Source organism: Podarcis vaucheri (genome assembly GCF_965113315.1).
Source record: "Podarcis vaucheri genome assembly, chromosome: 13".
Lineage (NCBI taxonomy): Eukaryota > Metazoa > Chordata > Lepidosauria > Squamata > Lacertidae > Podarcis > Podarcis vaucheri.
The window spans coordinates 21,501,446-21,526,746 of NC_138751.1; the positions used below are offsets into that span (position 1 = coordinate 21,501,446).

The 25,301-nt window shown below is 47.3% G+C and overlaps 2 gene segments (V, D, J or C); both read left to right on the forward strand.

Moving 5' to 3' along the window:
• Positions 1-1,871: 1,871 nt before the first annotated feature.
• Positions 1,872-8,077, forward strand: LOC309517682 (tyrosine-protein phosphatase non-receptor type substrate 1-like). The segment is given in 6 exons: positions 1,872-2,214; positions 3,065-3,403; positions 5,638-5,934; positions 6,853-7,152; positions 7,252-7,353; positions 7,530-8,077.
• A 1,511-nt stretch (positions 8,078-9,588) lies between these two features.
• Positions 9,589-24,719, forward strand: LOC309517657 (immunoglobulin heavy constant gamma 1-like). The segment is given in 7 exons: positions 9,589-9,901; positions 10,620-10,958; positions 13,212-13,508; positions 20,842-21,138; positions 22,900-23,193; positions 23,674-23,775; positions 23,915-24,719.
• Positions 24,720-25,301: the final 582 nt, after the last annotated feature.

Genomic DNA, 25,301 nt, shown 5'->3' on the forward strand with positions numbered 1-25,301 from the left:
ACACAAGGAGCCCCACTGATGCAGGGAAAGGCCTGGGGGGGTCTCTCAAAATTTGGAAGCTGGCAGTGGTTGCGCTGTTGTTTCTTTTAAAAAGATAAAACAAAATGGAGACTGACAGGGAGCTGCACATGGTCATTGCTCTCCTGCTATGGAATGCTATAAGAATGACAGCAACAAAGAAGCTGGCGGCACCTTAAATATGAAAGAAATTGGTTGTGCATCAAGCCTATGCTGAGTTGCAGATATGGTGGGGGTGGATACCAAACAGTGAGGTAAGAAGGAAATGAAATGCAGAAAAGTGCAGACAGTGACAAGTAATGTTAATGTAGCCAGTTAATGTAATTATCAGGATGTTGCTGAAGTTGCTCACTTGTTCCCAATTCCTAATTTGCATGGAAGTTCGAAACACAGCTCTCAGAAAATGTAAAAAGAGAACTTTATCTTCACCCCAAATAACCTGTGATCTGCTACATGTCATACATCTCCAAGCCTGAGGGGCAGCCCCCGCTAAGAATCACAATACATTTATCCAATCAAAACTGTTGCATTGGCACAATGCTCATAAATGCACGAAGACACACACACCCCAAGGCAACAACAAGCAAGGATCTGGGGATGTGCGTATCACAATAACCTTTGGGAGATTTGGTTAACTACTTAGAGGGGGAAATTGTCCCACAAATTGAAGCATGTACAGAATTCAGCTTTTAATAACACCTTTCATCTTTGGTGACAACATCTTTTTTCAAAACTTTTTCAAAACGCATATTATGCCCTTAGAAGGCCACTTAAATGGCAATTGTTTAGGGAGAAATGAATTGACAGCACCAGTGCCTGACATTGGGCAAAAGATTCCTGCAATGCAGAGGGTTGGACTAGACGGCCCTCGGGGTCCTTTCCAACTCTTCAATTCCACGAAATCATAGAATCACTGTGGGAGGCAGTGGAAGACAGGAGTGCTTGGCGTGCTCTGGTCGATGGGGTCACGAAGAGCTGGACACGACTAAACAACTAAACAACAATGAAATCATCTGTCCTTGAAACAGCATTAAATGCTGCTTTGGGGAACAGCGGACTGTCCCAATGCCCACATGCACCACAATTTGTGGGTGCCTGGCCTCTTCAAGGGGAATTTGTGGGTGCTGGGGCACCCAGGGCCCCAGGGAGCTGGCACCTATGGGCTTCCAAATAAGCTTTGGGCCGCTACAAATCATTCTAAAGAGAGAAGGAGATCTGTGACTGCCAGCTGCTTATGGCAAACTCTGCCCCTAGTTTGTGACCTGCTCTGCCTCTGCCCTGCCATTTTGTGACTGTTAGGCCTCAATAATCCTCAAAGCCGGAAGCAGAAAGTTTGAGAACAAAGCGCTTGATCAGCAGGTGCAACACATTCTATTTTAAATTACAGTGGTACTTCAGGTTAAGAACTTAATTTGTTCTGGAGGTCCGTTCTTAAACTGAAACTGTTCTTAACCTGAGGTACCACTTTAGCTAATGGGGCCTCCTGCTGCTGCCGCGCCGCCGGAGCACGATTTCTGTTCTCCTCCTGAAGCAAAGTTCTTAACCTGAGGTACTATTTCTGGGTTAGCGGAGTCTGTAACCTGAAGCGTCTGTAACCCGAGTTACCACTGTATTTAACAACATTCATATATACCACTCAGTGTTAAGAAAACCTCTAAGCGGCTCACAAAAATATCAAATACAACATCATGTAGAACATTATTTTAAAATATGCAAAGGAGACTTTGAAATCACCAGTATAAACTGCAGTGGAACCTTGGTTTTCAAACTTCTCCATTGACAAACGTTTCGGAACTCGAATGCTGGAAGTAACTGCTTCAGTTTTCGAACACTTTTCGGAAGTCAAACATACCACATGGCTTCCGTTTTGAGTTTCCCTCTTGTATTGATGCTTCCGTATTGAGTTTTCGGTTTTTGAATATTTTGGAACTCGAACGGTCTTCCGGAACGGATTGCATTGGAAAACTGAGGTTTTTGTAAAAAGAAAAGAAACACGCCCAACTTCTACAGGCCCGTCTGGGCTGGCTTGCTTAAAAGCAGAATGTTTTGATCTGACACCCGGGAGTCACAGTTCAACTGAATTTTTGTCTCTCAGGTGCACATTGCACTCACATCCTTTCTGGAGAATACAAAGTAAGCAAGGCGGCCCCAAAATGGCCAGCTTCTCGTGTTTGCTGCTCTCCTTGCAGGGTGCATGTAAGTCGCATCCCCTCACCCGGAGGACCCTTGCCAGTTGGGGGGGGGCTCCTGGGGGCGAGGGCAATGGAGGAGGAGGGAGGGAAGGAGGGAGAGGCGGCTTCGCAAAGACCAGCAGGAGCCGGGAAGCGGGCGGCCAGGCGGCCTAGTCCTAGAAGGACCAGGAGAGGTTTCCTGTCTGAAACCTGGAGAGCCTCTGCCAGTCAGTGTAGACAGTACTGGCCTAGGTGGACCGATGGTCTGATCCAGTATAAGGCACTTCCTGTGTTCCTATGAAACTTCTTTTTCCTTCAACGGCAGGGTGGGGAGGGGCGCAAGACTCCCCTCTTGGCCTTACTGTTGAGGTCCAAAGCAGACCAGAGCAATATGTTTGGTACCAGCTTGGCTCAGGAGTTGCCAGCTTCTTGGCTCTTTTTATGTGAATTGCCCTGAGGCCTCTGGGTACAGGCCGGAATAATAATAATAATAATAATAATAATAATAATAATAATAATAGCCACAGGTGAGAGCAGAGTGACGACTAAGGACCAAAGTTGGACAAGCCACCCCAGAAAGAGCTTGACGTGTCCCACACCAGAAGTATTCCCCCTCCTCTAGCACCCACAGTGGATGGCTACTTTTTTGAGCAGTCAAAGTCACATCCTGCATTCAGATTTAAACTAGTCCTCAAACTCCTCTAACCAGCCTGGTTTTGTTGTTGTTTTTTTAACCAAAGGGCTTCAGGAATCCCTTTTTTGCATAACTACAGTTTGCAGGAATCTTAAAAGTTAAAACTGGCTTATGAGGGCTTTAGCCTGCGATGGAGGTCCAGTCTAATTACAGTCTAACAGTATTTCTTTGTTCTTTTCAGGGGCAGCCGTGATAATCCAAGTCCCTTCATCCCCAGTCCAGGCAGGGCCACACTCTAATGTATCCCTGCCTTGCCACTTCTCCTTAGACCCTCCCAGGCCCATAAACGTTGATTTCCTGATTGTGAGATGGTCGCTGAGAGGAAAAAACATCGCAAAGTTCGATACTAGCATCACAGTGTTTAGACCGAGGGGAGCAGTGCTTGATGCGACGCGGCTGCCAGAGGGAAACGCCACCCTCTACCTCTCGGACGTAAGGGAGGAGGATGCTGGGGAGTATACGTGTTTTGTTCTCCATACTCCTGACAGTGCTGAAGGGAAGGTGGCATTGAAATTAGAAGGTAAGGGAGGCAGGGCGGCGGGTGGAAAACCTTTTTAAAAGCACCAAACACATTTCACATTAAAGTCCTTGATGTAAATACCATTTTAAAGGACATCCTTTGAAGCGCTTCACGTAAACTCCAGGCTAAACAGACCTGACAGGGCCCTAGTTTTATTCATGTATCTGCCTCATTGTGATACAAAGCAGCTGGGCTGTGTCTATTTCTACAAGAGAATAAAATGTGCGGTTGCTCAACGCCGCTCTGCACCCTTGCCTTGGCTCCCTATGGTCCGTTGCTTAAGCACTTTTCTCCCAGCCCAGCTCTGATAACCAGATTTGAACCATGCTGGAGGCAATGGAATAGAGAGGTGTAGCGAGGAACACCTCTACATTCAGTTTTCTGTAAGACAGACCCCACACACTGCACCAGAACAGGGCAGCTAAACTAGAATGCCAAAACCAAGTCCTGCCACTTTTACATCTGTCATTGGAATAAACCTACCTGTGGAAGTCATCTCTCCTTTCTCTGGGTACTACAACCAACTTCACCATGACACATGATGACCAGCAAGAGATCCTTTTCAATGGTGGCTCCTTGCCTTTGTCATGCTCCAGGGCAGCCTGCCTAGCTCCCACATCCGAGATATTTTAGGCTCCATGCAATACTACCTTGCCTTCTCTGGATTTAGAAATGCTTATTTGCTGAATGCTTACAGCATGGTCCTAAAAGCCCAGCTGAATTAACTGAAGCTTACTCCCAAATAAGTGGGTATCAGAATTGCAATTTGTACAGTTCCGTTTCTTGAACTGCTGCAACTGTGGTTTAATGGTTTTTATTTTGTATGGTGTAAATATTGTATTTTTATCTTTTATCTGAATTAGATTTCTGGCCCATGAGACAATATGGGTGCTGATGGTGTGGGCCAGAAATTTTTAAATAAATAAATACTTATAATTTGGGTCCCACGGTGCTCCCTTGGAAATAATTTGCCTATTTGAAGCACATAACACTGGTTCTCTCTCAGCTGTGTAGGCTGCCATTATACTTCCCAGCATTTTTCAAGATGCATATCTTGATATCCTAAATTGGTTAGGGCCGTGTATTACAGGGAACACCAGCTCGCATTCAAGCCTACTCCTCTGGAGATGAGGCTTTGGGGAGAGCTGCAGTTTCATGTTCCATCATTTAGAGATGTTCATTGTAAGGAAACAGAGCAGGGCCTCCTTTGTGGTGGTGCTACAGAACTGAGATGTGACCTCTCAAGAGAGGCTTGACAAAAGCACGCTTTGACAAATATCATCATCATTTATTTATTTATACCCTTCCCATCTAGGTGGGTTTCCCCAGCCACTCTGGGCAGCTCCCAACAGAATATTAAAAACACAATAAAATATCAAACATTAAAAACTTCCCTAAGTAGGGTTGCCTTAAGGTGTCTTCTAAAAGTCAGATAGTTGTTTGTTTCCTTGACATCTGATAGGAGGGTGTTCCACAGGACAGATGCCACTGCTGAGAAGGCCCTCTGCCTGGTTCCCTGTAACCCTACGTATTGCAGGGAGGGAACCACCAGAAGGCCCTCAGCGCTGGACATCAGAGTCTGGGCTGAATGATGGGGGTGGAGACGCTCCTTCAGGTATACTAGGCCAAGGCCGTTTAGGGCTTTAAAGGGCAGCACCAACACTTTGAAGTGTGTTCAGAAATGTACTGGAGGCAATGTACGTCTTTCAGGACTGGAGTTATACAGTCTCGGTAACCTGTCCCAGTTACCAGTGTAGCTGCCGCATTCTGGATTAGTTTCCAGGTCACCTTCAAGGTAGCTCCACATAGAGTGCATTGCCGTAGTCCAAGCAGGACAGTTTGCCCAGACCTTGAGGGATGGCATAGTGGAGGTACAGGACTGCACCTCTTACTGCATTTGGCAGCGGGCCAGGCAGGACTTGGGGCTAAGAGGATAGTGAGTAACTTAAAGGCCACCTAATGAGTTCATGGGCAAGGTGAGATTTGATCTGCAGATTCCAATGCGTGCTTCAACCATGACTTCTACGCCAACTTCCTTGTACTAAGAGTTGCCTTTTATCGCAGAAGGGAAGAGGGAAGTCACATCCATGCCATACATTTAAAGCACACTTAACTCGTGCGGCTTCCGGTGAAGAATCCTGGGAACTGCAGCTTTCTGCTCACGGAGCTACAGTTCCCAGCACCCTTTAAGCTGCCCAAGGAGATGCTCTCCTAACTCTCCTCTCTCCCTCCAGCTCCCCCACGCCTAACACTCGGCCCCACAGAAGTGCCGCTGGGAAAACCAATCAATTTGACGTGTGCAGCATCCGACTTTTACCCTGGCCGTGTCTCTGTGAAGTGGCTGCGAGGCAGTGAGACTGTGAAAGTTGACTCGCCCCCTGCCAAGCGTGGGCCCAATTACATCTTCTATGCAGAGAGTGTCCTGGAGTTCACACCACAAATCTCCGACATTGGTGTCACCTTCTCATGCCTCATCCAACACCAAGCAGCAAAAGACCCAATCCGTCAAGATATTGAGCTGAAGGTGGTAGGTAAGTGGGAGCTTTCCTGTGCAACCTGGAGTCCTGAAATGCCCATGCTAAGCACAGTTCCTTAGTGAGACCCAGTTCTGACTCGCACTCTCTACCCTGTTCTGCTTCTGCTTATTTTCCTCCTCAAAACACTGTATCCCTTTGCTCTAAACAGTAGTGTCTGCTCCATGATAAAGAATCCTGCAAGAACCTATCTGCTGAGGTGGATGAAAGCCCACCCAGTTAAATTTGCTTCCACACTAGGGCCCCTCATGATTGCTAAGGCACCACTTTCCTGCAAATCAGCTGGAAATCACATTAAAATGGTGGCTTCACACACTACTTAACATGGCGCTATAATTAGCAAAAAGGCGTAATGTACCCCATTTTCAGAGATGGGGAGCCTGTGACCCTCCAGATGTGGATGGACTCCTGTTCCCGTCAGACCTGGGCAGAGAAGCCAATGGTCAGGATGATGGGAGTTGTAGTCAAAGGACATTGGAGAGCCACACTTTCCCTGTCCTTCCCTCACAGGACCTGTAGTGAGGTCCGTCTGGCGCCTCCATTGACCTCTTCCCCCCCAGGCTGTGATGGACTAGAATGGCATTTTTACTCCCTTAAAAGGGAGCGCATAGGTCTGACTAAAAATACAGTCGTACCTTGGAAGTTGAAACCGAATCCATTTCAGAAGTCTGTTCGACTTCCAAAATTTTTGGAAACAAAAGAGCAGCTTCTGATTGGCTGCAGGAAGAGATTGAACCCGAGACCTTCTGCATGCAAGGCAAATATTCTGGTGCTGAGCTGCTCTGGTGTAATGCATTTCATACAACTGTGGCCTTTAGAGACTGTTAGGTGGGTTGCCTTTATAATCAGCAATGTCTCCCTCTAGTGGCCTTCACCAGACTTGCAGGACCTCAAATCTCTTTCTTCTCCTTGCAGCTCGCCCAGAACTTCATGTGCTCACCAGGCCACCAGGGAAGAGGTTCTTGGTAGCGGAGTGCCTAGTGTGTGGGTTTTACCCACAAAATGTTACAGTGCAGTGGCTGCAAAATGGGGAGCGGATACAAGGGAGAATATACGAGTCTGAAGTTGAACAAAATCCTAACGGGTCGTTCTCAACCGGAAGCGTCTTCTTCCCAAACCAGGACCATTTAGCAGCCAGTTATACCTGCCAGGTACAACATGAAGCACTGGAGGCACCACTGGAGGAGACGATCCCCTGGAAACCAGTAGGTGAGGGTGATGGAATCACCCACCCCTCATCCCCAGAATGTAGTACCAAATCACATTGGCTAAAACTTAAACCTGCATCTCCAACTGACTCTCCTCCATCTCCAGGATACTTTGGATCACCGATGGCTTGGCTGCTAGGATCTGTGGGGCATGTTGTGGGAATTGGCATGGGAGGTGGAGCGATGTTGATGTACCAAAGACGCAGAGGTGAGTTGGGGCTGCTGGGAGTGGTGGCAGAAAGGGCAGCAGGGTCCGTGGGGAGGCAAGGCTGCAGTGCTGGGGCACGGGACTGCAGATTGCAATTTGGAGGCACCTGATTATGGCGTTCTCTCTCTCTCTCTCTCTCTCTCTCTCTCTCTCTCTCTCCCTCTCTATCTTAGCAGCCAAGTATAAGCAAGCTGAACCGAATGACGAAACCCTCCTGAAGATGTCGAAAGTCAAGAGGGAAAATCCAGATGAAGTTTTTGTTATTTAACAGTCCATGGAATGAAATTTTGGCACAGGGTTGTTCCAGGCAATTAAATATTGTTCCATTTCATTATGTATTTCCTTAAAAATGCATTTCCAGTATGATAATTGCAGGAGGTTTCGTTTCAAAGTCAAGGCGGTTTAAATCATTTAAATTCAACCTTCCATTTTGAAATTATATACATATAGTAGAGCTCTGCACTCTTCGGGAATTCAAAGAAACCAAGGGATATTGAGGCTTTTAAGGTGGATATTATAATTTGTTAGTTTCAGGGCTGTGCCTCTCCCAACTCAGGGCCCCAAACAAGCCCAAAGAACACCTGATCCAGCCTGATCTTCATACTGATGACCAGTTGTGTTGTGACATACAAAAGAGTGCCTAGCTTGAGGGTTGGGCTACTGTTTAATTAAGGTTAATAAACCCTTCATGTCAGGAGGCAAGTTGGGGAACAAGAGGTAGCATCTCCTTGCCTCCCCGCTCTCACTGGAGCATCGAGAGCAATGCCTGGTGCTGCTTTACCAACACATCCCCCATTCTGCCTCTCCTCTTTCCCCATCATTTCCCTCCCTGTCCCAGTTTGTGTGTAATATGATTTCTTTTCACCTTTAGTTTTTCACCTTATACACTGCATTATCTGTATGGCTATACTTTAATTTCACCTGGACCATGTTATGTTTCTTGGTTTTTTGTCTTTTGAATTCTGTATGGAAAAACAGATTTCAATAAAGTGTTTAAAAAATAAATAAATCCCAAATTTGTAGTAATTCAGAAGTAGGAGAAACTCTATGATAGCACCAGTGCCTGACGTTGGGCAAAAGATTTTTGCAATGCAGTGTGTTCTCGGGGTCCTTTCCAACACTTCAATTCCACAATTCTATGAAATCATCTGTCCTTGAAACAGCATTAAATTATGCCCAGGATCTCAATGCTGCTTTGGGGAACAGCGCACTATCCCAATGCCCAACATGCACCACAATTTGTGGGTGCCTGGCCTCTTCAAGGGGAATTCGTGGGTGCTGAGGCACTCAGGACCCCAGGGAGTTGGCAAATAAGTTCCCAAATGGGTTCCCAAATAAGCTTTGGGCCGCTACAAATCATTCTAAAGAGAGAAGGAGATCTGTGACTGCCAGCTGCTTATGGCAAACTCTGCCTCTAGTTTGTGACCTGCTCTGCCTCTGCCCTGCCATTTTGTGACAGGCCTCAATAATCCTCAAGGCCGGAAGCAGAAGGTTTTGAGAACACGGCGCTTGATCAGCCATCGAAAAACTAAGTGACGTTATCCCCTCGGCAACCACTTTTAAAAAGCAGGTGTAAACACATTCTATTTTAAATTATATAACAACATTCATATATACCACTCGCTTTTAAGAAAACCTCCAAACGGCTCACAAAAATATCAAGCAGAACATCATGAAGAACATTATTTTAAAATATGCAAAGGAGACTTTGAAATCACCAGTATAAACTGCAGTGGAACCTTGGTTTTCAAACTTCTCCATTGACAAACGTTTCGGAACTCGAATGCTGGAAGTAACTGCTTCAGTTTTCGAACACTTTTCGGAAGTCAAACATACCACATGGCTTCCGTTTTGAGTTTCCCTCTTGTATTGATGCTTCCGTATTGAGTTTTCGGTTTTTGAATATTTTGGAACTCGAACGGTCTTCCGGAACGGATTGCGTTCGAAAACTGAGGTTCCACTGTAAAAAGAAAAGAAACACGCCCAACTTCTACAGGCCCGTCTGGGCTGGCTTGCTTAAAAGCAGAATGTTTTGATCTGACACCCGGGAGTCACAGTTCAACTGAACGTTTGTCTCTCAGGTGCATATTGCTCTCGCATCCTTTGTGGAGAATACAAAGTAAGCAAGGCGGCCCCAAAATGGCCAGCTTCTCGTGTTTGCTGCTCTCCTTGCAGGGTGCATGTAAGTCGCATCCCCTCACCCGGAGGACCCTTGCCAGTTGGGGGGGGGGGCTCCTGGGGGCTAGGGCAATGGAGGAGGAGGGAGGGAAGGAGGGAGAGGCGGCTTCGCAAAGACCAGCAGGAGCCGGGAAGCGGGCGGCCAGGCGGCCTAGTCCTAGAAGGACCAGGAGAGGTTTCCTGTCTGAAACCTGGAGAGCCTCTGCCGGTCAGTGTAGACAGTACTGGCCTAGGTGGACTGATAGTCTGATTCAGTATAAGGCAAAGCAGACCAGAGCAATACGTTTGGTACCAGCTTGGCTCAGGAGTTGCCAGAAGGAGGCGTACAAGGCGCCATCCAACTGCCTAAGGGACTCCACTCCAGATTTGTGTAGGGTTTGCTCCTTAACCTTTGCTGAAGATGTCCCACAAGGGAGTGGAGGTTTAGGGTCAGAGTTTTTTCCTTCTCCTAGATGGGCCACCTTCCCAGATTGTCGAGCCCCATGTGCCCCTCACTTCCCTCTATAGCTGGAGCTTGCCTTCACACGCAGGGGAGACCTCTTAACTCACTGAGGGTTTGAGACCCATCAGCTACCCTCACCTCATTTAGCCGTCCAGTCGAAGCCTTTCCCTGGGTGTGGCCGCTATCGCCTGCTGACAGCTTCTTGGCTCTTTTTATGTGAATTGCCCTGAGGCCTCTGGGTACAGGCCGGAATAATAATAATAATAATAATAATAATAATAATAATAATAGCCACAGGTGAGAGCAGAGTGACGACTAAGGACCAAAGTTGGACAAGCCACCCCAGAAAGAGCTTGACGTGTCCCACACCAGAAGTATTCCCCCTCCTCTAGCGCCCACAGTGGATAGTTACCTTTTTTGAGCAGTCAAAGTCGCATCCTGCATTCAGATTTAAACTAGTCCTCAAACTCCTCTAACCAGCCTGGTTTTGTTGTTGTTGTTTTAACCAAAGGGCTTCAGGAATCCCTTTTTTGCATAACTACAGTTTGCAGGAATCTTAAAAGTTAAAACTGGCTTATGAGGGCTTTAGCCTGCGATGGAGGTCCAGTCTAATTACAGTCTAACAGTATTTCTTTGTTCTTTTCAGGGGCAGCCGTGATAATCCAAGTCCCTTCATCCCCAGTCCAGGCAGGGCCACACTCTAATGTATCCCTGCCTTGCCACTTCTCCTTAGACCCTCCCAGGCCCATAAACGTTGATTTCCTGATTGTGAGATGGTCGCTGAGAGGAAAAAACATTGCAAAGTTCGATACTAGCATCACAGTGTTTAGACCGAGGGGAGCAGTGCTTGATGCGACGCGGCTGCCAGAGGGAAACGCCACCCTCTACCTCTCGGACGTAAGGGAGGAGGATGCTGGGGAGTATACGTGTTTTGTTCTCCATACTCCTGACAGTGCTGAAGGGAAGGTGGCATTGAAATTAGAAGGTAAGGGAGGCAAGGCGGCGGGTGGAAAACCTTTTTTAAAGCACCAAACACATTTCACATTAAAGTCCTTGATGTAAATACCATTTTAAAGGACATCCTTTGAAGCGCTTCACGTAAACTCCAGGCTAAACAGACCTGACAGGGCCCTAGTTTTATTCATGTATCTGCCTCATTGTGATACAAAGCAGCTGGGCTGTGTCTATTTCTACAAGAGAATAAAATGTGCGGTTGCTCAACGCCGCTCTGCACCCTTGCCTTGGCTCCCTATGGTCCGTTGCTTAAGCACTTTTCTCCCAGCCCAGCTCTGATAACCAGATTTGAACCATGCTGGAGGCAATGGAATAGAGAGGTGTAGCGAGGAACACCTCTACATTCAGTTTTCTGTAAGACAGACCCCACACACTGCACCAGAACAGGGCAGCTAAACTAGAATGCCAAAACCAAGTCCTGCCACTTTTACATCTGTCATTGGAATAAACCTACCTGTGGAAATCATCTCTCCTTTCTCTGGGTACTACAACCAACTTCACCATGACACATGATGACCAGCAAGAGATCCTTTTCAATGGTGGCTCCTTGCCTGTCATGCTCCAGGGCAGCCTGCCTAGCTCCCACATCCGAGATATTTTAGGCTCCATGCAATACTACCTTGCCTTCTCTGGATTTAGAAATGCTTATTTGCTGAATGCTTATAGCGTGGTCCTAAAAGTCCAGCTGAGTTAACTGAAGCTTACTCCCAAATAAGTGGGTATCAGAATTGCAATTTGTACAGTTCCGTTTCTTGAACTGCTGCAACTGTGGTTTAATGGTTTTTATTTTGTATGGTGTAAATATTGTATTTTTATCTTTTATCTGAATTAGATTTCTGGTCCATGAGACAATATGGCTGCTGATGGTGTGGGCCAGAAATTTTTAAATAAATAAATACTTATAATTTGAGTCTCAGTTTTGGGGAGCATAGCCACGGTGCTCCCTTGGAAAGAATTTGCCTATATGAAGCACATAACACTGGTTCTGTCTCAGCTGTGTTGGCTGCCATTATACTTCCCAGCATTTTTCAAGATGTATATCCTGATAGCCTAAATTGGTTAGGGCCGTGTATTACAGGGAACACCAGCTCGCATTCAAGCCTACTCCTCTGGAGATGAGGCTTTGGGGAGAGCTGCAGTTTCATGTTCCATCATTTAGAGATGTTCATTGTAAGGAAACAGAGCAGGGCCTCCTTTGTGGTGGTGCTACACAACTGAGATGTGACCTCTCAAGAGAGGCTTGACAAAAGCACGCTTTGACAAATATCATCACCATTTATTTATTTATACCACACCCATCTAGGTGGGTTTCCCCAGCCACTCTGGGCAGCTCCCAACAGAATATTAAAAACACAATAAAATATCAAACATTAAAAACTTCCCTAAGCAGGGTTGCCCTAAGGTGTCTTCTAAAAGTCAGATAGTTGTTTGTTTCCTTGACATCTGATAGGAGGGTGTTCCACAGGACAGATGCCACTGCTGAGAAGGCCCTCTGCCTGGTTCCCTGTAACCCTACGTATTGCAGGGAGGGAACCACCAGAAGGCCCTCAGCGCTGGACATCAGAGTCTGGGCTAAATGATGGGGGTGGAGACACTCCTTCAGGTACACTGGGCCAAGGCCGTTTAGGGCTTTAAAGGGCAGCACCAACACTTTGAAGTGTGCTCAGAAATGTACTGGAGCCAATGTAGGTCTTTCAGGACTGGTGTTATACGGTCTCGGTCGCCACTCCCAGTCACCAGTGTAGCTGCTGCATTCTGGATTAGTTGTGGTTTCCAGGTCACCTTCAAAGGTAGCCCCACGTAGAGCGCATTGCAGTAGCCCCAGCGGGACAGTCTTCCAGACCTTGAGGGATGGCATAGTGGAGATACAGGACTGCAGCTCTTACTGCATTTGGGGGCAGGCCAGGCAGGACTTGGGGCTAAGAGGATAGTGAATAATTTAAAGGCCACCTAATGAGTTCATGGGCAAGGTGAGATTTGATCTGCAGATTACTAATGCATGTTTTCAACCATGACTTCTACGCCAACATTCTTGTACTGAGAGCTGCCTTTTATCGCAGAAGGGAAGAGGGAAGTCATATCCATGCCATACATTTAAAGCACACTTAACTCGTGTGGCTTCTGGTGAAGAATTCTGGGAACTGCAGCTTCCTGCTCACGGAACTACAGTTCCCAGCACCCTTTAAGCTGCCCAAGCTGTCCTAACTCTCCTCTCTCCCTCCAGCTCCCCCACGCCTAACACTCGGCCCCACAGGAGTGCCGCTGGGAAAACCAAGCACTTTGACATGTACAGCATCCGACTTTTACCCTGACGGTGTCTCTGTGAAGTGGCTGCGAGGCAGTGAGACTCTGAAAGTTGACTCACCCCCTGCCAAGCGTGGGCCCAATTACCTCTTCTATGCACAAAGTGTCCTGGAGTTCACACCACAAATCTCCGACATTGGTGTCACCTTCTCGTGCCTCATCCAACACCAAGCAGCAAAAGACCCAATCCGTCAAGATATTGAGCTGAAGGTGGTAGGTAAGTGGGAGCCTTTCCTGTGCAACCTGGAGTCCTGAAATGCCCATGCTAAGCACAGTTCCCCCTTAGTGAGACCCAGTTCTGACTCACACTCTCTACCCTGTTCTGCTTCTGCTTATTTTCCTCCTCAAAACACTGTATCCCTTTGCTCTAAACAGTAGTGTCTGCTCCATGATAAAGAATCCTGCAAGAACCTATCTGCTGAGGTGGATGAAAGCCCACCCAGTTAAATTTGCTTCCACACTAGGGCCCCTCATGATTGCTAAGGCACCACTTTCCTGCAAATCAGCTGGAAATCACATTAAAATGGTGGCTTCACACACTACTTAACATGGTGCTATAATTAGCAAAAAGGCGTAATGTACCCCATTTTCAGAGATGGGGAGCCTGCGACCCTCCAGATGTGGATGGGCTCCCGCTCCCGTCAGACCTGGGCAAAGAAGCCAATGGTCAGGATGATGGGAGTTCTAGTCAAAGGACATTGGAGAGCCACACTTTCCCTGTCCTTCCCTCACAGGACCTGTAGTGAGGTCCGTCTGGTGCCTCCATTGACCTCTTCCCCCCCAGGCTGTGATGGACTAGAATGGCATTTTTACTCCCTTTAAAGGGAGCGCATAGGTCTGACTAAAAATACAGTCGTACCTTGGAAGTTGAACCGAATCCATTTCAGAAGTCTGTTCGACTTCCAAAATTTTTGGAAACAAAAGAGCAGCTTCTGATTGGCTGCAGGAAGAGATTGAACCTGAGACCTTCTGCATGCAAGGCAAATATTCTGGTGCTGAGCTGCTCTGGTGTAATGCATTTCATACAACTGTGGCCTTTAGAGACTGTTAGGTGGGTTGCCTTTATAATCTGCAATGTCTCCCTCTAGTGGCCTTCACCAGACTTCCAGGACCTCAAATCTCTTTCTTCTCCTCGCAGCTCGCCCAGAACTTCATATGCTCACCAAGCCACCAGGGAAGACGTTCTTGGTAGCGGAGTGCCTAGTGTGTGGGTTTTACCCACAAAATGTTACAGTGCAGTGGCTGCAAAATGGGGAGCCGATACAAGCAGGAATGTATGAGTCTGAAGTTGAACAAAATCCTAATGGGACGTTCTCAACCGGAAGCGTCTTCTTCCCACAGCAGGGCCATTTTGCAGCCAGTTATACCTGCCAGGTACATCATGAAGCACTGGAGGCACCACTGGAGGAGATGATCCCCTGGGAGCCAGAAGGTGAGGGAAATGGAATCACCCACCCCTCATCCCCAGAATGTAGTACCAAATCACATTGGCTAAAACTTAAAACCTGCATTTCCAACTGACTCTCCTCCAGCTCCAGGATACTTTGGATCACCGTTGACTTGGCTTCTGGGATCTCTGGGACACCTTGTGGGACTTGGCATGGGAATTGGAGCAACGTTGATGTACCAAAGGCGCAGAGGTGAGTTGGGGCTGCTGAGAGTGGTGGCAGAAAGAGCAGCGGAGTCGGTGGGGAGCCAAGGCTGCAGTGCTGGGGCACGGGACTGCAGATTGCAGTTTGGAGGAACCTGATTATTGCGTTCTCTCTCTCTCTTAGCAGCCAAGTATAAGCAAGCTGAACCGAATGACCAAACCCTCCTGAAGAAGACGTCGAAAGTCAGGAGGGAAAATCAAGATGATGTTCTTGTTATTTAACAGTCCATGGAATGAAATTTTGGCACAGGGTTGTTCCAGGCAATGCAATATTGTTCCATTTCATTATGTATTTCCTTAAAAATGCATTTCCAGTATGATAATTGCAGGAGGTTTCGTTTCAAAGTCAAGACGATTTAAATAATTTAAATTTAACCTTCCATTCTATAATTATATACATATAGTAGAGCTCTGCATTCTTTGGAAATTCAAAGAAACCAAGGAGGCTTTTAAGATGGATATTATAATCTCCTTGCCTCCCCGCTCTGACTGGAGCATCGAGAGCAAGAGGGTTCAATCCTGCCTGGTGCTGCTTCTCCCACACATCCCCCACTCTGCCCCTCCTCTTTCCCCGTCATTTCCCTCCCTGTCCCAGTTTGTGTGTGATGTGATATCTTTTCTCCTTTAGCTTTTCGCCTTATACGCTGCATTATCTGTATGGCTATATTTTAGCATCACCTGGACCAAGTTATGTTTCTTGTTTTTTGTCTTTTGAATTCTGTATGGAAAAACAGATTTCAATAAAGTGTTTAAAAAAATAAATAAATCCCCAATTTGTAGTAATTCAGATGTAGGAGAAAATAATTGACAGCAGCAGTGCCTGACGTTGGGCAAAAGATTCTTGCAATGCAGTGTCTTCTCGGGGTCCTTTCCAAAACTTCATTTCCACAATTCTATGAAATCATCTGTCCTTGAAACAGCATTAAATTATGCCCAGGGGCTCAATGCTTCTTTGGGGAACAGCGCACTATCCCAGTGCCCACATGTACCACAATTTGTGGGTGCCTGGCCTCTTCAAGGGGAATTTGTGGGTGCTGGGGCACTCAGGACCCCAGGGAGTTGGCAAATAAGTTCCCAAATGGGTTCTCAAATAAGCTTTGGGCCGCTACAAATCATTCTAAAGAGAGGAGATCTGTGACTGCCAGCTGCTTATGGCAAACTCTGCCTCTAGTTTGTGACCTGCTCTGCCTCTGCCCTGCCATTTTGTGACTGTTAGGCCTCAATAATCCTCAAAGCCGGAAGCAGAAAGTTTTGAGAACACGGCGCTTGATCAGCCATCGAAAAACTAAGTGACGTTATCCCCTCGGCAACCACTTTTTTAAAGCAGGTGTAAACTCATTCTATTTTAAATTATATAACAACATTCGTATATACCACTCGGTTTTAAGAAAACCTCTAAGCGGCTCACAAAAATATCTAACAGAACATCAGGAAGAACATTATTTTAAAATATGCAAGGGAGACTTTGAAATCACCAGTATAAACTGCAGTGGAACCTTGGTTTTCAAACTTCTCCATTGACAAACATTTCGGAACTCGAATGCTGGAAGTAACTGCTTCAGTTTTCGAACACTTTTCAGAATTCAAACATACCACATGGCTTCCGTTTTGAGTTTCCCTATTGTATTGATGCTTCCGTATTGAGTTTTCGGTTTTTGAATATTTTGGAACTCGAACCGTCTTCCGGAACGGATTGCGTTCGAAAACCGAGGTTTTTATAAAAAGAAAAGAAACACGCCCAACTTCTATAGGCCCGTCTGGGCTGGCTTACTTAAAAGCAGAATGTTTTGATCTGACACCCGGGAGTCACAGTTCAACTGAACGTTTGTCTCTCAGGTGCATATTGCTCTCGCATCCTTTCTGGAGAATACAAAGTAAGCAAGGCGGCCCCAAAATGGCCAGCTTCTCGTGTTTGCTGCTCTCCTTGCAGGGTGCATGTAAGTCGCATCCCCTCACCTGGAGGACGCTTGCCAGTTGGGTGGGGGGCTCCTGGGGGCTAGGGCAATGGAGGAGGAGGGAGGGAAGGAGGGAGAGGCGGCTTCGCAAAGACCAGCAGGAGCCGGGAAGCGGGCGGCCAGGCGGCCTAGTCCTAGAAGGACCAGGAGAGGTTTCCTGTCTGAAACCTGGAGAGCCTCTGCCAGTCAGTGTAGACAGTACTGGCCTAGGTGGACTGATGGTCTGATTCAGTATAAGGCACTTCCTATGTTCCTAAACAACTTATTTTTATTTCAGCAGGAGGGTGGGGAGGGGCGCAAGACTCCCCTCTTGGCCTTACTGTTGAGGTCAAAAGCAGACCAGAGCAATACGTTTGGCACCAGCTTGGCTCAGGAGTTGCTGGAAGGAGGTGTACAAGGCACCATCCAACTGTCTAAGGGACTCCACTCCAGATTTGTGTAGGGTTTGCTCCTTAACCTTTGCTGAAGATGTCCCACAAGGGAGTTTTTTCCTTCTCCTAGATGGGCCACCTTCCCAGATTGTCGAGCCCCACCTGCCCCTCACTTCCCTCTATAGCTGGAACTTTTCTTCACACGCTGGGGAGATCTCTTAACCCACTGAGGGTTTGAGACCCATCAGCTACCCTCACCTCATTTAGCTGGCCAGTCGAAGCCTTTCCCAGGTTGTGGCTACTATCGCCTGCTGACAGCTTCTTGGCTCTTTTTATGCGAATTGCCCTGGGACCTCTGGGTATAGGGCGGTATAATAATAATAATAATAATAATAGCCACAGGTGAGAGCTGAGTGAAGACTGAGGACCAAAGTTGGACAAGCCACCCCAGAAAGAGCTTGACGTGTCCCACCCCAGAGGTACTCCCCCTCCTCTAGCGCCCACAGTGGATGGTTACTTTTTTGAGAAGTCAAAGGTGCATCCCGCATTCAGATTTAAAGTAGTCCTCAAACTCTTCTAACCAGCCTGGTTTTGTTTTGTTTTTTAACCAAAGGACTTCAGGAATCCCATTTTTGCATAACTACGGTCTGCAGGAATCTTAAAAGTTAAGAGTGGTTTATGATGGCTTTAGCCTTTGATGGAGGTCCAGTCTAATTACAGTCTAACTGTATCTCTTTTTCCTTTTCAGGGGCAGCCGTGATAATCCAAGTCCCTTCATCCCCAGTCCAGGCAGGGCCACACACTGATGCATTCCTGCCTTGCCACTTCTCCTTTGACCCTCCCAGGCCCATAGAGGTTTCTGCCCTGAATGTGAAATGGTCGCTGAGAGGAAGAACCATTATAATGTGGCATGGCAGCATTTCAACCTTTAGGCCGAGGGGAGCAGTGCTTAATTTGCATTCGCTGGAAGAGGGCAATGCCAGCCTCTGTCTCATAGATGTAAGAGGCGAGGATGCCGGGGAGTATACGTGTTCTGTTAGCCATACTTCTGATATTGCTGAAGGGAAAGTGGCATTGAAATTAGAAGGTAAGGGATGCAAGGCGGCGGGCGGAAAACATTTTTTAAAGCACTAAACATATTTCACATTAAAGTCCTTGATGTAAAATACCATTTTAAAGCACATCCTATGAAGCGCTTCATGTTAACTCCGGGCCAAACACGCCTGACAGAGCCCTATTTTGATGATGATGATGATGATCGCCACCACCACCACCACCATCATCATTTATACCTTGCCCATCTAGGTGGGTTTTCCCAGCCACTCTGGGCAGCTTTCAACAGAATAATGATAATGATAATGATAAAGTGATCAAACATTAAAAATTTCCTTAAATAGGGCTGCCTTCAGATGTCTTCTAAACGTCAGATAGTTGCCTATTTCCTTGACATCTGATGGGAGGCTCCTCCACAGGGCGCCACTACCAAGAAGGCCCTCTGTCTTGTTCCCTGTAACCTCACTTCTCGCAGGGAGGGAACCGCCAGAAGGCCCTCAGCGCTAGACCTCGGAGTCCAAACTGAACAATGGGGGTGGAGACGCTCCTTCAGGTATACTGGACCGAGGCCATTTAGGGCTTTAAAGGTCAGCACCAACACTTTGAATTGTGCTCAGAAACGTACTGGGAGCCAATGTAGGTCTTTCAGGACTGGTGTTATACGGTCTTGGTCGCCACTCCGTCACCAATGTAGCTGCTGCATTCTGGATTAGTTGTGGTTTCCAGGTCACCTTCAAAGGTAGCCCCACGTTGAGCGCATTGCAGTAGTCCAAGCGGGACAGTTTCCCAGACCTTGAGGGATGGCATAGTGGAGATACAGGATCTACTGCATTTGGGAGCAGGCCAGGCAGGACTTGGGGCTAAGAGGATAGTGAGTAACGTAAAGGCCACCTAATGAGCTCATGGGCAAGGTGAGATTTGAACTGCAAATTCCCAGTGCATGTTTTCCACCATTACTTCTGCTCCAGCTTCCTTGTACTGAGAGTTTCCTTTTACTGTGGAAGGGAAGAGGGAAGTCACATCCATGCCATACATTTAAAGCACACTTAACTCGTGTGGCTTCCGGTGAAGAATCCTGGGAACTGCAGCTTGCTGCTCACGGAGCTACAGTTCCCAGCACCCTTTAAGCTGCCCAAGGAGATGCTCTCCTAACTCTCCTCTCTCCCTCCAGCTCCCCCACGCCTAACACTCGGCCCCACAGAAGTGCCGCTGGGAAAACCAATCAATTTGACGTGTGCAGCATCCGACTTTTACCCTGGCCGTGTCTCTGTGAAGTGGCTGCGAGGCAGTGAGACTCTGAAAGTTGACTCGCCCCCTGCCAAGCTTGAGGCCAATTACCACTTCTATGCAGAGAGTGTCCTGAACTTCATACCACAAATCTCCGATGATGGTGTTACCTTCTCATGCCACATCCAACACCGAGCAGCGAAAGACCCAATCAGTCAGGATATTGAGCTGAAGGTGGTAGGTAAGTGGGAGCCTTTCCTGTGCGACCCTGGAATCCTGCCCCCCCCCCCGCCCATGCTAACTCCCGGGGCTTTTTTTTTATCTGGAACTCAGTTCCAGCACCTCTCAGGTGGGCGCCATGGCCATTGTTAAGAGAACAAGGGAGCTGTTCATGAGTTCTGGCATCACATTTTCTAGAAAAAAGGCATTAGGAACCACTTCCCCTTCTTAGTGAGACCCAGTTCTGGCTCTCTAGCCTGTTCTGCCTCTGTGTATTTTTCTCCTCAAAACTCTATAGCTTTTTGCTCAAACCAGGTTGTGTCTCCTCCATGATATAGAAACTGTCAAGAATTTCTTTGCTGAAGTGGATGAAGCCCCACCCAGTTGAGTTTGCTTCCACACTAGTTCCCTTCAGCATTGCCAGATACATCTAGGCCATACATTTAAAGCACATTTAACAGACACTTGGCCCCACAAAGGTGCAGCTGGCCAAACCAAGCACCATGATAAAAATAGACTTGAAATTGCTTAGTTTTGCCCTTGGCAACATGTTTTTCCCCACCAACAGGTTTTCCCCAGCAACAGGTTACCTTGGCAACAGACTTCTCTATTAGACAGGCTATGAATGAGAGCCGGCTGTCTGTCGCTCTGCCCAGATGCCTGAGGAGCACAGAGAAGGAATGATTCACTGTACTTAGTTTTTCTTTATTTTCCTCAGGGCAGCAGTTGTATAAGTTGCCATGTTAATTCTTCAATAAATACTTTAAGCAGAACTGGAATGGGTGAGGTGTTTATTCCCACATGGGAATTCAATAACAGATGAGCTGAACTGAGAAAGAAGATTCAGGAAGAATTTCTGGGGGACTCCACTGAATGAAAACGGAATCCCAAACGACTGGCATAGTGCACTGATGTGCCATACATTTAAAGCACATTTAACGGATATTGCTTTGTCTGAAGAGTCCTGGGAACTGTAGCTTGGTGCTCACAGAGCTACAGTTCCCAGTACCCTTTAACAAAACACAGTTAAGCTGCCAATGGAGATGCTCCCCTAACTCTCCTTTCTGCCTCCAGCTCTCCCACGCCTAACACTCGGCCTCACAGACGTAGAGCTTGGTGAACCAAGCAACTTCTTGTGCGCGGCATCTGACTTTTACCCTGGCAATGTCTCTGTAAAGTGGCTGCGAGGCAGTGAGACTCTGAAAGTTGACTTGCCCCCTGTCCAGGAAGGGCCCGATGGTCTCTTCTATGCAGAGAGTGTCCTGGAGTTCACACCACAAATCTCTGATGCTGGCGTTACCTTCTCATGCCACATCCATCACCAAGCGAGAAAAGACCCAATCAGTCAAGATTTTGAGCTGAAAGTGGTAGGTAAGTGGGAGCCTTTCCTGTGCAACCTTGAGTCCTGAAATGTGTGGGAATGTTCTGGGGTGCAGGAGAGGATATCCTTATCCAACTTGTGCTAACAAGTTCCCAAAATATCAGCAGAGTTTATAAACATTCCCCTTTAAGTTCGCAACGGTAACGTGTGCACAGGTTCGCTAGAACCTCTATAATAATTACTCTGGTAATTTCCCCTTTGTTCCCTCTTAAAATACAAGACACAACACAGTCTTTATAAAAGAGTTTACTCACGATCTGTTCACAATATGATCCCAGATGGCAGACAGGCTTAAAAAGGTAAAATACACTTAGAATCTATCTTATAGGAAGATAGGCCTCTCCTCTCTTGGCTGAGAGCCAAGAGGGCATCCTGCTTCTTCGAAAGGTGATGGCAGAGAGAGATGGCTGCCTGCCCTGTGCTTTTCTCATTACCTGCACAGGTGAGGCCACACCCACCTCTGGTCACATGCAGAGGAAGTCCGTCCCCAGGAAGTTTACCTGTTTGCTGGACAGACATCCCTCTCCATGTTCTAACATGTACACTCTAGGAATGTTGTCATTGACTGCTCCTGTGTTTACATCCCACAAAATGCCTATGCTAAGCACAGTTCCCTGTCTTAGTGAGACCCAGTTCTGACTCGCACTCTCTACCCTGTTCTGCCTCTGCTTATTTTCCTCCTCAAAACTCTGTATCCCTTTGCTCTAAACAGTAGTGTCTGCTCCATGATAAAGAATCCTGCAAGAACTTATCTGCTGAGGTGGGTGAAGGCCCACCCAGTCGAATTTGCTTCCATACTAGGGCCCCTCACGATTGCTAAGGCACTGCTTTCCTGCAAATCAGCTGGAAATCACATTAAAATGGTGGCTTCACACACTACTTAACATGGTGCTATAATTAGCAAAAAGGCTTTATGTTCCCCATGTTTGGAGATGGGAAGCCTGTGACCCTCCAGATGTGGATGGGCTCCAGCTCCCGTCAGACCTAGCCAGGAAAGCCAATGGTCAGAATGATGGGAGTTGTAGTCAAAGGACATTGGACTACATTGGAGGGGTATAAATGATGATGATGATGGTGATGATGATGATGTCAGGAGTGCAACTCTTAATTTGACTTGGGGGAAATGATGGCATGGGAGGAGAATATCAGACTTCTTAAGGCAAACTGCAGCTATTCAATAGTGACTTTTGTTGGTCTCAGGATATAGTTGGACTTGGACCGGTGTCCATCTAGCGCAGTATTGTCCATGCTGCCTGGCAGCAGCTGTCTGGCTTTCAGGAGGCAGCTTTTCTCAGCCCTGCCTGCAGACACCAGAGATTGAACCTGAGACCTTCTGCATGCAAGGCAGATGCTCGGGGACTGAGCTGCTCTTGTGGTGTAGTGGTTAAGAGCGGTAGTCATGTAATCTGGGTAACCGGGTTCGCGTCTCCGCTCCTCCACATGCAGCTGCTGGGTGACCTTGGGCCAGTCACACTTCTGTGAAGTCTCTCAGCCCCACTCACCTCACAGAGTGTTTGTTGTGGGGGAGGAAGGGAAAGGAGATTGTTAGCCGCTTTGAGACTCCTGAAGGGGAGTGAAAGGCGGGATATCAAATCCAAACTCTTCTTCTTCTTCTTCTTGTGTAAGGCATTCACACAACTGTGGACTGTTCAGAGACTGTTAGGTGGGTTGCCTTTATAATCTGCAGTGTCTCCCTCTATTGGCCATCACCAGACTTGCAGGACCTCAACATCTCTTTCCTCTCCTTGCAGCTCGCCCAGAACTTCATATGCTCACCAGGCCATCAGGGAAGAGGTTCTTGGTAGCGGAGTGCCTAGTGTGTGGGTTTTACCCACAAAACGTTACAGTGCAGTGGCTGCTAAATGGGGAGCCGATACAAGGGAGAATATATGAGTCGGAACTTGTACAGAATCCTAATGGGACGTTCTCAACCGGAAGCGTCTTCTTCCCAAAGCAGGGCAATTTTGCAGCCAATGTTACCTGCCAGGTACAACATGAAGCACTGGAGGCACCACTGGAGGAGACAATCCCCTGGGAGCCAGAAGGTGAGGGTGTCAGGGAACTGCCATCGGCTCAGGGGGGAGAGGGGAAAAGCCGATGGATTACAGAGAGCCCCCAAAGATCGTGGGAAGCAGCTCCTCCTCAGCGGAAGAGAGTAACCACGCCTCCAGTGGAGAGGAGCTTCAGGGCTCGGAGGAGGCGAGGCGGTGCCAGGCACGCCGAGAGGGGAGGCGCAACTGGGCACCAAGAAACTACTTTGCTGGGAAAGGTTTAAGGACCGCCCACTCACGGATTCTGCCAGCCATGGGAGAGTGGCGCTCTGGACAGGTAAAGTTTATTTTGGCATCAAAAGCAAGGCTTCACAGCCGAGCAAGGAGGGATTTGCCTGCTTGCTCTCGAGCAACCGCTTGGAACCTTAACAGAGGGTGATGGAATTACCCACCCCTCATCCCCAGAATGTAGTACCAAATCACCTCGGCCAAAACGTAAACCTGCATCTCCAACTGACTCTCCTCCAGCTCCAGGATACTTTGGATCACCGTTGACTTGGCTACTAGGATCTGCAGGACATGTTGTGGGACTTGGCTTGGGAGTTGGAGCGACGTTGATGTACCAAAGACGCAGAGGTGAGTTGGGGCTGCCTGGAGTGGTGGCAGAAAGGGCAGCAGAGTCCATGTGGAGGCAAGGCTGCAGTGCTGGGGCACGGGACTGCAGATTGCAGTTTGGAGGAACCTGATCATTGCGTTCTCTCTCTTTCTCTCTTAGCAGCCCCGTAAGCGCAAGCTGAGCTGAATGACAAAATCCTCCTGAAGAAGATGTCGAAAGTCAGGAGGGAAAAGCCAGATGAAGTCTTTGGTATCTAACAGTCCACAGAATGACATTTTGGCACAGGGTTGTTCTAGGCAATGCAATATTGTTCCATTTCATTATGTATTTCCTAGAAAATCTATTTCAAGTATGATAATTGCAGGAGGCTTCATTTTAAAGTCAAGGTGATTTAAATCATTTGAAATCAACCTTCCATTCTGAAATTATATACATATAGTAGAGCTCTGCACTCTTTGGGTATTCTAAGAAACCAAGGGATATTGAGGCTTTTAAGATGGATATTATAATTTGTTAGTTTCAGGGCTGTGCCTCTCCCAACTCAGGGCCCGAAACGAGCCCAAAGAACACCTGATCCAGCCTGATCTTCATACTGATGACCAGTTGTGTTGTGACATACGAAAGAGTGCCTAGCTTGAGGGTTCGGTTAATGTTTAATTAAGGTTAATAAACCCTTCATGTCAGGAGGGAGGTTGGGGAACAAAAAGCTAAATCTCCTTGCCTCCCCGCTCTGACTGGAGCATCAAGAGCAAGAGGGTTCAATCCTGCCTGGTGCTGTTTAACCAACACATCCCCCAGTCTGCCTCTCCTCTTTCCCCATCATTTCCCTCCCTGTCCCAGTTTCTGTGTAATATGATTTCTTTTCTCCTTTAGTTTTTCGCCTTATACGCTGCATTATCTGTATGGCTATACTGTAGCTTCACCTGTATCAAGTTATATTTCTTGTTTTTTGTGTTCTGAATTCTGTATGGAAAAATAGATTTCAATAAAGTGTTTAAAAAATAAATAAATCCCCAATTTGTAGTAATTCAGATGTAGGAGAAAATAATTGACAGCACCAGTGCCTGACGTTGGGCAAAAGATTCTTGTAATGCAGTGTGTTCTCGGGGTCCTTTCTAACTCGTCATTTCCACAATTTTATGAAATCATCTGTCCTTGAAACAGCATTAAATTATGTCCAGGAGCTCAATGCTGCTTTGGGGAACAGCGCACTATCCCAATGCCCACATGCACCACAATTTGTGGGTGCCCTGCCTCTTCAAGGGGAATTTGTGGGTGCTGGGGCACCCAGGGCCCCAGGGAGTTGGCAAATAAGTTCCCAAATAGGTTCCCAAATAAGCTTTGGGCCGCTACAAATCATTCTAAAGAGAGAAGGAGATCTGTGACTGCCAGCTGCTTATGGCAAACCCTGCCTCTAGTTTGTGACCTGTTCTGCCTCTGCCCTGCCATTTTGTGACTGTTAGGCCTCAATAATCCTCAAAGCCGGAAGCAGAAAGTTTTGAGAACACGGCGCTTGATCAGCCATCGAAAAACTAAGTGACGTTAT